Genomic DNA, 12,596 nt, shown 5'->3' with positions numbered 1-12,596 from the left:
GTGCGACACACAGGTATACTACACCATATCGGATATGCAAATTTGTCATGTACTACTTATTGCGCCACAAGCGACATTGAACATATGTTAAACGATGCTTCAACACAATTTAAGGAAGAAGGTCGGTCTCTCATGCTGGTAGTTAACTACTACTAAAGTGATTAGCTGCATGTGTATCGTGACATTTCCGGCATATTTCGTGGACTGCATGTTGCTACCCTTTACGATCGTGCTCCCCACATTGATCATTGCTTGACGTCTGTTAAGGGGACTGAAATCTGTCGTGCTTTAATTTGCTACCATCACCAAGAAGACAGATATTGCCGCATGTCACACTACAATGTCAGAGTCAGTTACGGACTGCTTCTACGTCAGTCACGTCTCTAGTGAGACGACCAGCCCCACCCACCCTCTACCTCTGCGCTGTGTCCACCCTGAGTACTGTGGTTGGCGATCTTATCTGTATCTCCCCTCTTTGCAAGCACTGACGAGATATCGTGAACCAATATACGTAACATATATAACTAAAAAACGTATCTGCTATTATTCAGAAAAACTTGGTACTTACACTTCAGTAGAGAGTATGAGCTGCCATAAAAGCCTGAAATAGAAAAGAGAAGAACATGCATTTTAATTACGATTGACGAAGAGTAACTAGTTACGTTTACTAACAATATGCATTACTAAGAGCTCAAAGTAGCGAAAGCTTTTACGAAACATGTATTTCGGAGTGAAAATTTGTAAGAACTTCGAGACGCGAGAGCAACTGGTGCCTGTATGCCTCGCCAGTCACACGACAGCTCGACTACGACCAAAACGCGGGACTGACGCAGCGATTCCGGCCTACAGCGTTTAGAGTGACGAGTGTGCGAGGATGCGAGAGCTGGCGGCGACTTACCAGCACAGAATCGCGAATGCGACGCTGTCGAGCGCAGTGATAAGCACGAGAACAAGCATCTTGTCCGACTGCTTAGCACCAAATTAGTGTTTCCGCGGTTACCCCGGCTGTAGCTCCATTGTCGATACAGGAGACATGTTAGTCTCACCAACCACGAGTGAAAAAAACTGCTCAACGAATCACATATTTATTTCTGTGCTGCGAGATAACAAAATATATTTAATGATCGTTGCAATGACCGACATAGTTTACATTGCAGTTTTATAACACTTTAAAAATTGTTCTTCATATATCCGTAAGCGCTGCATAAAGTTAAGCTGAAAATGCTGAGGCTTGATTTAAGAACGTTAGTTCTGATAGAAACTACGCAGATGTTCAGAGGTTCCTCTTTAGGTTTTCTTTAAGTATCCACCCAGCGCGTTCCAAAAATGTCGGTAGGATGACGTGCTCCGCTGTTCCTGCCTACCAGAGCATTATCGTAATAGACGTGGAAAGACAAAATCCTGCAGTGACTAAAAAAGTATCAAGCATTTTCCGCTTATCAAGTGGTCGAGGCCGGAAAGTTCGTCTGTGACACAGAATACGAAAATTCTATACTTTTTAAGTTGTATAGCTGTGACGTGTAACATCTGTTTCCAACCTGATGGAAACTATATTAGATGTTTGACGTTTAAATAATCTAACTTGAGAGATTCTGGTTTATAGATGCAGGACGATGTACTATTCTATAGAGTTGTTTCTTTGCCATTGCAGCGACTATCACATTTCTTTCCATTCCAGTAATGTCTGCTATTTCTAGGCAGAGACATCGTCAGTGGTATTAAAGTAAAGAAACGGTCACCTCCTGTCACACACGAATTTTCCACTTTGCCTATTATCTCATACTGTGTGATACTGGTGTTAAAATGCAGTGTGCGGTGTGTCCTTTGATTCAAAGTAATTGTGGACGTCTATATTGTAGAGAAATGTCGCTTACATTTGAGGTTCATTCCTTATCTTCTAGCTAATCTACAGTACTTCTAGAATCAGTTGCTATAAAGACGACGTCGGCGGCAGTTTAGACGCATAATGAGGCCATCTTCGTCGCTTACACTTCCCCAATACAGATGCTGCTTTCCGCCAGGATGCTGGTATCGGCCAGGAGTTCGTACATTTTCCTAGCTTGCGTACCTCCGCAATACAAGTCGCACGGCATGACAGAATTATGAGCGTTGTTGTCCTCGTTGACAGAACGAGGTGAAACGTATTAACAGCTGAGGTTTTTGGTGTAGACTGTCCTCCACGCTGATACAAAGGATCTGGTAGTACGACAATAGCATCACAATTGTAGCTAAACCTAGGTTTACAGTTTCATTTGCTGACAGCATGATCAGTTGTTTCATCAGTAAAGATCGATATTATGGCAAGATCTTACAGCACGGTGTGTGTTCTCTGTCTCGCTTCGTAAATATTTCAAGGCACTACCATAGACGTAATATCCATGGGTAACTGGACGACGACTGTATAATGCCACGGTATAGCGTAAATAAAACTAAAACCTCTACACTTCAGATGCTGCACTTACTATGACGAGTAACCGTCCAACTTCGCTTGCTATGCATTCAAGATGTAGGAGCCTCATCGCTTCTCAGTCAATAAATGGCGCCAGAAATTTAGCCGAACTCTAGGCGAAACTGTGAAAGGGCCTAGCTGATACATTCTTAATCCTGTATTCACCTTACACAAAAGGGGACTCGAGACAGATCCGTGTGAGTGACTGCTATATACCAACTGCGGTGAGTGTAAGGTTTTGTCAGAAATTTGATGTATAAGCATGATTTTGAAGAAAATAGTTAAGCTTTTCGGTAATAAGGCCTGGAATAACAATCACATTTATTTCCACGCCGTGTTCGGCTTCAGAGATGCCGCGACCCGCGACCGTTACGAAATCATTCGGTGTCGTGGGCTTCCCGACCCTGGGCTTTGCGACCTATCACGTCAACGTGGAGTTTCCTAGGGCAAATATTTTAGCCCGTGATGATACAGACCATCAATGAAAGCTGTGATAGTGGTCAATCCTCTGCTGACCGTTTGTCAATAAGTACAGTCCCTTTCACATTTTATCCATTCATAGGACTGGCTAATACAAAGGCATGCTCAGTATCTTTTTTTATTTTTTCTTGTTTCTGACTTTTTATTTTCTTTTTTACTTTCACCTTTGTTCCTTTCTACAGCATTACTCGATAAAAACGTCATCATCATTTCATTTGGGCCTTTGTCTCACATCAACATGGCTTCGGCCTTGTCACTATGGATTTGGCAATGTTAGTGTCGGAGAGTGGGCGGAGGCCCTTCCTGTCTCCACCACGAATTCCCCAGGACGGAATTAGTGTACTCCAGCTGTCTGCGTCTAGTATAAGCCATTAAATAGTGCGAATGCTTTCAAACATCTGATAGTCGTGTAACTGAGGCGGGACGTGGTGACCAACCCGTTATTCCTCTAGTGGGGTGTGGGAAACCGCCAAAAACTTCATCCAGGCTGGCCGGCATTTTATCAATTCTAAATTATCACTTAATTTTTTTATAACTAATCCATAATTTGAACATCCTCTGACGTCACCCATCTCGTTATTGCAATATCATTTTACGTTTTGTTTAAATCTATGTATCTTTTTTTTCATGAAGGGGCAGGGCAGTCAAATAGTTCTATCATTTCAAATTTAGCATTTACTGCTTCCTCCTTCATATGTTCAGATGTATTTGATATATTAGGGAGTTTACTTTCGTACCGTATCCCACAGTTCGACAGAATTCGTGGTTCTGCCCCGCTGCTTTATAACATTCAACATTTCAACTGCTATACTAGCATGTTCCGTGTAGTGATTGACATATAGTCAGTTAACTTCATTACCTTTTCTCCACTGGGCATTTTCTCCATTAATTATAACCACAGCAGCATTGAGTATGTTTTTCGACTTTTGTTTGGGAGCAAAATAAATAAAGCAGGAAATCCCTTCTTCTGTGTTTTCGATGTATACTGACGGAGGCAACACTTCCGCTGCTGGTGGACAACTGGTGTAAATCAGCAGGAGGCTCTGGTCGGAAAACTAACGGTACGTAAATGCTTGGTCGCAAGTCCCACAGTACCTGCGACACCTACAAAAGGGTCGAAACCACCACAGTCATGAAGGGTAACCTACAGTTCACACAGCTTAGTGTAATCGTAACGTCATTTTGATTTTCTTGATCGTTCTGTTTGCAGCACGTGAGGGGAACATGGCGTTCAAAACAATAACATTCGCCTCAAGTTGAGAGGCCCTTATGCTTTTTCTTTACTGCAGGGCTCATTAACCTGGTGGCTACTTTGTTAATAAGATGTGTAAAGTTCAGAATTCATATAGACTAGGGTCTGAATAAGACAGAGATTAATGTGTGTGCATGAAGCAACTCGGAAACTAACTGAAAAAGTTTTACCAACTGTTTTCCCTAAAACGTCTTTACCAGCCCAAAAAGTGAGACGACTTGCTAATTTACAAGCAAAAAACAAGCTAAAGCCAGTCAGCGTTGAACTCAGTATCGTATATATTAAGTTTATTTTTAAAACTCCGAAACCAGTTTCAGGATTGAACTGTAATTACACTCACTTTCAGAAGAAACAGAACACAGTGATCGACTCGAGTTAGGATGCTGATATTCACAGGATACGTACAACAGTATGTTCTGCAGAAATGAGTGGAATTTGATCCATGTCGGGCTGCAGCTTCAAGGCCAGCATCGATATCGCGGCACGACACCACCTGCCTGTAAAATTTCCCTGCAGCTCTCGTTGTCGCTGTAAACCGTAGGTAATGGATCAGTGTGACTTGAGCAGAGCTGCCGGACGCCTTGCAGATGTATGCTCGAACTGTACCGTCAAATCAGTGAGTTTGAAAGAGGGCGCATTATTGGCATGAAAGACTCTGATGCATCCATCCAAGAAATTGCTGCTCGTGTGGGATGAAGTGTTTCGGCAGTGCAGCTGGTCTGTGCAGAATGGTTCACAGAAGACCATAGAACACGACGAGACGGGTCAGGTCGCACCAGAACAGACCACACCCCCGAGGGGATTGACGCCTCATCCAAATGGCATTGCAGGACAGATCTGCTCTAGCGCAACGGTGGAAGAGTGTAACACATCGTACACTATCAGGGATGACAGTCCGTCGCCGTTTATTAAGGCATGGGTTACTTCATCGTCGTCCACGTCTCCACCTACGCTTGACGAATGTGGAGAAACATGCTAGGTGGCAATGGCATCTGGTAGTGTATTCTGTCGTATCCAGCTTGTGTTTGTTTGAAAATGTTGGCGCATTTTGCTTCGCCGCAGACAGGAGGAGCGGCATCACAGTGACTGCATTCAAACAAGACAATCAGCGCCAACTCAAGGCCTGGTGGTGGGGGTATTATTTGGCACAGCCACAAACCACAACTAGTCTGTGTCCAGGGAACTGTGACCAGTGTGATCTACGACAATGACATCCTGCGAACCATTGCCATACCCTTTCTTCACAACAACACAGATGCCATTTTTCAGCAAGAAAATGCACGATGACATGTTGCTGCGCGACCTCGTGTTTTCCTAGTACCACAGGATGTTCCGCTTTTGCAGTGACCTGTCAGATCATCAGCCTTCTTGCCAATTGGAAAACTGTGGGATGTGGTGAAACGAAAGGTGCTGCCCTTTGCCCAATTGCCAACCACCAGAGATGAACTTTGGAAGTAGGGGAATGCAGCACGGATGGCTACACCAAAGGACGCCATTCGCAACTAATGCACGTCAATGCCATCGTGCATGGAACAAGTTATTAGGGCCCATGGCAGAACGTGCGCCTATTAGACAACAGGACACATGCTGAACTGAGGTGACTCAAGTGCTAATCATTTCTACAGAACATACTAATGGACTCGCATTCGGGAGGACGTGGTGAAAGGTGCACTTTAATTCAAGACATTACTGTTTCAAAAACAAGTGTCCTACAAGAATTAGGCAGAAAGTAAGTCATGTTTTAGTTCTTTTGCATATATGTCAGTTTTTTATGCTTTTTATTGTGAGTGATAGTTTGTTGCAGCAGATGATTAATGTGCCCTGAATATTTATTCGCATTTGCTTGTTTGATGCTTAATTTATTCATAATGACAGCTCATCCCTCAGAGACACAGAGGGAGAGAGAGAGTCTGCACTCTTATATGTGCATCACATCGAATGTTAAACAGCATATTTGTTTTGTAAGTAAAATACGCCTTGGTTTGAATTTTATGTTCACAGACGCGTTCGGCATTTTTCCATTTTAAGACACGTCATTGGACTCTATTATGATACAGTTATGCTATACTTTTGTTTTGATATGTATCTCGGTTTTTATGTAAATAAGTGACTACCTATCGTTCTTTCTGTTTTTAGTTGGCATCGGTTTTTCCTCGCATCTGTCCGCACCACCGTTCCACTGACAAAACATAAGCATGTCTTGGCGTTGCGAACATTTTTCTTCCCATCTTTCATTTAGTTTGCACTTCTTCTTGTGATCTTTACTATCACTCTCAGTCTTCTGTCAGTTATATACACACAACATTAATGTACTCACAACTACTTTGAGTTCACCGTGTATCTCATCCTGTTTGGTTTGTTTCCATACACCTACATGTTTCCAACCGAACGATGTATAGGCTGAAACTAACGCGTATTTGTTGGTATGACGTTTGTATCTGTTTGTTGTCTGTGTGTGTGTGTGTGTGTGTGTGTGTGTGTGTGTGTGAGAGAGAGAGAGAGAGAGAGAGAGAGAGAGAGAGAGAGTGAGAGAGAGAGAGAATATACATGCATGGATTTTTTTCCATGAGTTTTAGTTAAATGTTCGCGGTGACGTTCATGGACCAGTGAGTGAATGGAAATTGTGTTGGGAGGCATTATTGTCATGATAATAGTCCTCTGTTCTGGAGTTCCTCTATTATTTCATTTATTAGCGTAAACAACGAGTTGTTTGGTATGTGTACTTGATCATTCAACACGGTTTACTTTTCTGCTTCGGTTCTCTGTATGTCATAATTTTCTTGCAGGGTTATGAGATGTCTTTTATTGTTGATTCTAAATATATTGTTGTCTTCTTCTCTAGTGATTGGTTTGTGACTGTGTTGACTTAGTCGGTCCGCAAATGAGGAGTGGTTTGTCCATACTTCCAGGCTCTAATGTGGTCTCACATCACATGTCTCACATCAAATGTTCTGCCTTTTTGTGCTATGTATCTGCCATCACAAGTGTTATACTGTAATTGAAATATACCTGCTTCTGACATATATCCGTATTTTTTGTCAGTTTTGGGGTGTATTTTTTGATAGAATTGTCTGTTGTGTATGCAATGTTTATTCCCTGCTTTTGAAAATGTTGCTGAGTTCTGTGTGGGTTTGTGTTTGTACGTCATTATGTGCCATATTCTGTATTCTCTTATGTTTTCCTAATAATTTTGTGTAGTTTTTATGTTAATGAGTGATTGTGATTGTGTATGGTCCTGTTGTGATGTTGTTAATGGTTTTTGATTATATTTTACTTCTGATTTTGTTGTTTAGTTTTGTGACTATAGCACTATTGTGCTCCTTGTTTTGGGCTATCTGCTTTAATATCTCAAGTTCGTTTTGGTAGTCTTCTTTGTTGAGTGAAACTGTATTGAGTCTATGGAGCATCTGTTGAAGTATTGCTTGCTTTGGTGAGTGTGGATGGTTCAAGTACTGGGGCATAATAGCGTCAGTTGTTGTGGGTGTATTGTGAATTTCAAACATATGCTTTTTGTTTTGCTTTTTGATTGTTATATCCAAAACGTTTATTTGGTTGTTCTCTTCTCTTTCCATTGTGGATTTCATATTTTTATGTACCTTGTTGATGTCAGTATATAATTTTTCAATTTTTGTTTGTGGTTCGTCTATTAAGCAGAGGATGTGATCCATATACCTGAACCAGTATCGTATGTTATATTCTTTTGCAGCTGTTTTTTTTATCACTGGATCAGTTATAACTGGTTCCTTATATCGAAATAAGGACAACCGCTCTCAGGTAATGCACTGGAGGTCCTTGTTTCACTGTTCCCTATTTCCCGGGAACGACCAGAATTTGGTCGAGGTCACTTAGGGGATGCACCCAGGCAACTGTGCAAGTTATATTCAAGATCATGACGTAATTATAAAGTAGTCACATGTCATAAAAATAGCGGCAACCCCCACTATCTCTCCTCACCCTGCCCCTTTGAAGCATGAGGATTAAGCATCCTGTAAGTGTGGGGCGTTATTATTGAGCTGGACAGCATAGGAAGAGGATGTGTCTATCTCTTAATAACAAACTATGTCACCTGAGTCCTATTTGTCAACAACAGTACTAAGTGACACCTGCGGAGACCACATCGAGTCAGATGTGGAATTACTCTCATTATTCCAAATTTTATGTATTTTTCACCTATTTCCCACAATGTTCCTGTTTTATAACTGGATGTATTCTGGAGCTGGGCAGCGCAGGGAGAGAGGTTGTAGCCTCTGTCTGTTTGTTTAGAACTACGTTGTGCCAGATAAATGGGTTCTATTTGTTAACAACAGTTTTTTATTACGTGGCACCACCAGAGACTACACCCAGGCAGATATGTAGGTACTCTGATTATTCCATATTATACCACATTTTCCCAAGTTTTACCTATTTTCACCCTTTTCCGGATTTTCTTTCGTCCAATTACGCAAGATACACTGCTCTTTTCCCAACGTCGCGACGACGTCATGAAGCTCTCAGGCAATCACAATGCAGTATGGGCTTTAATTCGATATCACTGATATTGAAGCACACTTTCTCAAATTCATCTGTTATAGTTGTGACACTCTGGAGCTGGTCGGCATAGGGTTTGGTTGCATTCCGTGTCGGCTTGTTAATAACAAATATGTTACTTGACATCTATTTCTTTTATAACAGTTTAATATTCCGCCTTTATAACCACTAGTAACCACCAGAGACTACACTCAGGCAGATATGTAAGTACTCAATGTAGTAGACAAGCGTAATGTACTGCGAATACATAGAAAGAAAGATCCTTTATCATTTAGCTGCAATATAGCAGGTCAAGAACTGGAAGCAGTTAATTCCATAAATTATTTTGGAGTAAGCATTAGGAATGATTTAAAATGGAATTATCATATAAAGTTGATCGTCGGTAAAGCAGATGCCACACTGAGATTCATTGGAAGAATCCTAAGGAAATGCAATCCGAAAACAAACGAAGTAGGTTACAGTACACTTGTTCGCCCACTTCTTGAATATTGCTAACCAGTGTGGAATCCGTACCAGATAGGGTTGATAGAGGAGATAGAGAAGGTCCAACGGAGAGCGGCAAGTTTCGTTACAGGATCATTTAGTAATCACGAAAGCGTTACGGAGATGGTAGATAAACTTCAGTGGAAGACTTTGCAGGAGAGACGCTCAGTAGCTCGGTACGGGCTTTTATTTAAGGTTCGAGAACATACCTTCACCGAGGAGTCAAGCAGTATATTGCTCCCTCTAACATAACATGAGAATAAAATCAGAGAGATTAGAGCCCACACAGAGGCATACCGACAATCTTTCTTTCCACGAACAATACGAGGCTGGAATAGAAGGGAGAACCGATAGAGGTACTCAAAGTACCCTCCGCCACACACCGTCAGGTGGTTTGCAGAGTATGGATGTAGATGCAGATGTAGATGTAGATGTAGATGTTGGAGAAGCATCACTGACACTGATACGTAAGTAATGTTATTCACCCATATTTTATACATTTTTCCGTATTTTAAGCAGTTTTACACATTGTACTCAATCATTGTACCCAATCAGTGTCAACACGGTGTCAACATCGCCTCGTATCGAGATAAAATGTCACGTCACATACGTCACGTCACGTCTAGACGTCACATCACAGTTGCGCACCGTGTTGTAGCACGTCGTGATGTGTTGCGTAGAAGTCGTGAATTCGAGAACAATGCAGCATGTTGCCGATTTATTTATCATTGCTAAGATACCACTCGATTACTGGTGTTGGACGTCATAGTGTTGGAAATGAAACATTCGTACAAATAGTGACGTCATAGAGAATTCTACACGCGCTACCAATTTCTAGCCAGAGATGCTTTATATAAGATAAATACCACACAGCAGTAGGTAAAGCACCACTACACTACAAGATTACGGGACGTCACAGTAACATTTTGATGCTTCCAAGCAAAGTTTCTGTATGTGTGTAGCACAGCGCTACAAAATACACCTCTATAGACGTGAGAAACGAGAATGAATTTGCACACAGGGAATCCGTCGCTCAGACTCGGTTGTGTTGGCGTGTAGCCCAGAACGGACACTGCACAACAAATGCCGAAAAAGTCTCGGTATAGTCCTCTCCGGTCTGGGGTCAGGCATTGGAGCTATATCAGCCGTGGCCGGGGGATATCCTCCACACGTTAATAACAGCAAACAGATCCCGACACGTCGATGAAAAATGTAAGTCTGGCACACATCTAGATAACGGGGAACTCGCCCCAGAATTCGCGTATCGAACGACTGAGGCGAGATTCTGGTAGGGTATGCCACTCATCGTGCGATTGTGACAACCAGGTCGCGAATAACAGAGCTCCGCCTGTTTTCCTGACATTACACCTGACCATCTCACCAGACGAAGTAGAGAGATTTGCACAACGTATGTGTAATTTTCTCCACCCTGGCGTCTGGCACAGATGGTGCTCAATGGTTCAGTGAGAGGGTATCCCAGCACAGAAAAGCCTGTCGTAACTCGCCGGCGCCCTTGCAGACAAACGTTGCTAACAGTTGAAGCGCCAAGCACTGTCTTCCCCGCCCCACCATCCTTTCCCTCTAGACCACCTAGGCGAACCAGTCGCAACTCGCAGACACTTACAAGCTCACCAGAGGAAATACACTTACGTGGTTATAAGGTTGTAGCAGTATGAAGTTCGCAGCAGTAAGGTTGTAGCAGTGAATCCCTTGTCGCTGTAAAACACTCCTTATTAACCGGAAGACTTCTACAAAGCACCAATAACGTAATGCTGGACTCGTTGCTGGTAGGATAAATGCACATGCTAGTATTATGTGAACTCAAATTGGCCAAACATCTTTTTCGTGAAAAACAGTCTGAGAACGGCTATAGATATGCAACATAACGTAGGGGAAAATAGAACTTATACAGTAAGATGCATTCCTCCCTGTAGGTCTACTTTTTATTAGGGGCCTTACTGTGTGTGCGTCTTGACAAGAGAGATACTGAATTCACATGATCCCCCTATAAGCAATAAGCAGCCCAGAGTCCGGATAAGCATTTAATAAAATATAGTAAATCTGTGTCTAATTTGGAAGTAGAAGTATTCTTGAGATAATTACAGACCGGGTCCATTAAACCAAAATAGTAAGTGACTCAGACTGTAAGTCAAAAATCGTATTTTGTCATAACACGCCAAGTAATTTCTAAACAACTTATGTACGTGATAGATAACTATTGATTCGGAGACCAATCGTAGGTAATACCATATTGGCATCTGCGTTATGCAGTGGAATCGTAAAAGATCTGGAAGGGCGATGTTTCCACCAGCCATAGCTGTGAGAGCATAAGAAATCTAGTTTCACAGACATCATTCTGTAGGAAGTAAAATGGGCAGGTTAGATGGTTTTAATCATCCGGCAGTTTAATTCTGAATTACAGTGTCATATTTGTTGTTAGTGGCTTTGTTTCTTTGTGTAATCGGCCATCAGTTAAAACAACAGGCATAGAGCGAATAATTTGATACAACATCATAGATCATGACTGTCTTTCTTACAAATATAGTTTCGAGGTATTACATTCTGTCACTACCGAATAATCTTTTATAACTAGTCTTTAACAACACGTAAATATCCAGAGAAAATTAAGCACTTATGTATTTCAATTTTAGGGGGCATGAAAGGCGTTGTAATCAACGCCATCTAAGCTAGTATATCTTCCTCAATAGACAACTTGTAGGATGATCTTAGGATTGCTTATAAGATAATTTTAATACACTACGTGATCAAAAGTATCCGGACACCTATCTGAAAATGATTTATTTGTGGATACCTCCTCAGAATGGGTTTGCTAGGCTGTCCTGTAGTTAGTATCTGATAGGCGCCTGTTCTGGTTCCTGGCAGAGCTATCTGAATACAGCTATGTTTGACATTAAAAAGAATGTGTACAGGGTGAAGTGACTGTTAAATGTGCTGGACAGCCACTGTTGGTAATTCTTCTATTAAATTTCTAATCAATCATGTCTCATGTCATCTCCACAGTTTTAACATTTTGCTGATGCATTGCTCCACCACTCTTTCGTGAACATGTACAAGACCTGGTCAACTCATACCAACACAGGGACCTGGGATTTGTATCTGGCTTTAAAAAGTAGACCTGCACTCATGAAGGAACCAAATGATGTCCATAAGAATAGCGCTACTACCGCCAACGTCGGGAGTACTTGGGCAAAGTGCAGAATCCGTAAATCTTTATAGGTGTTTACATATGGTGCTTGCTGGAGGATGTCTAAGGCCAATGTCAGGTTACTGTTGACACCTATCTAGACTGCTTGTGGCAGTCTGATAGAATTGTAACTGCTGTGCGACATATGCCATTGGTAAGAACAGTTCCTAGGCATTCCAAAGTACCAATGAGCCATAAAT

Source organism: Schistocerca cancellata, chromosome 6, assembly GCF_023864275.1.
Source record: "Schistocerca cancellata isolate TAMUIC-IGC-003103 chromosome 6, iqSchCanc2.1, whole genome shotgun sequence".
Taxonomy (NCBI): Eukaryota; Metazoa; Arthropoda; class Insecta; order Orthoptera; family Acrididae; genus Schistocerca; species Schistocerca cancellata.
The sequence above is the reverse complement of the archived record's forward strand: the minus strand, read 5'-3'. Positions refer to the sequence as shown.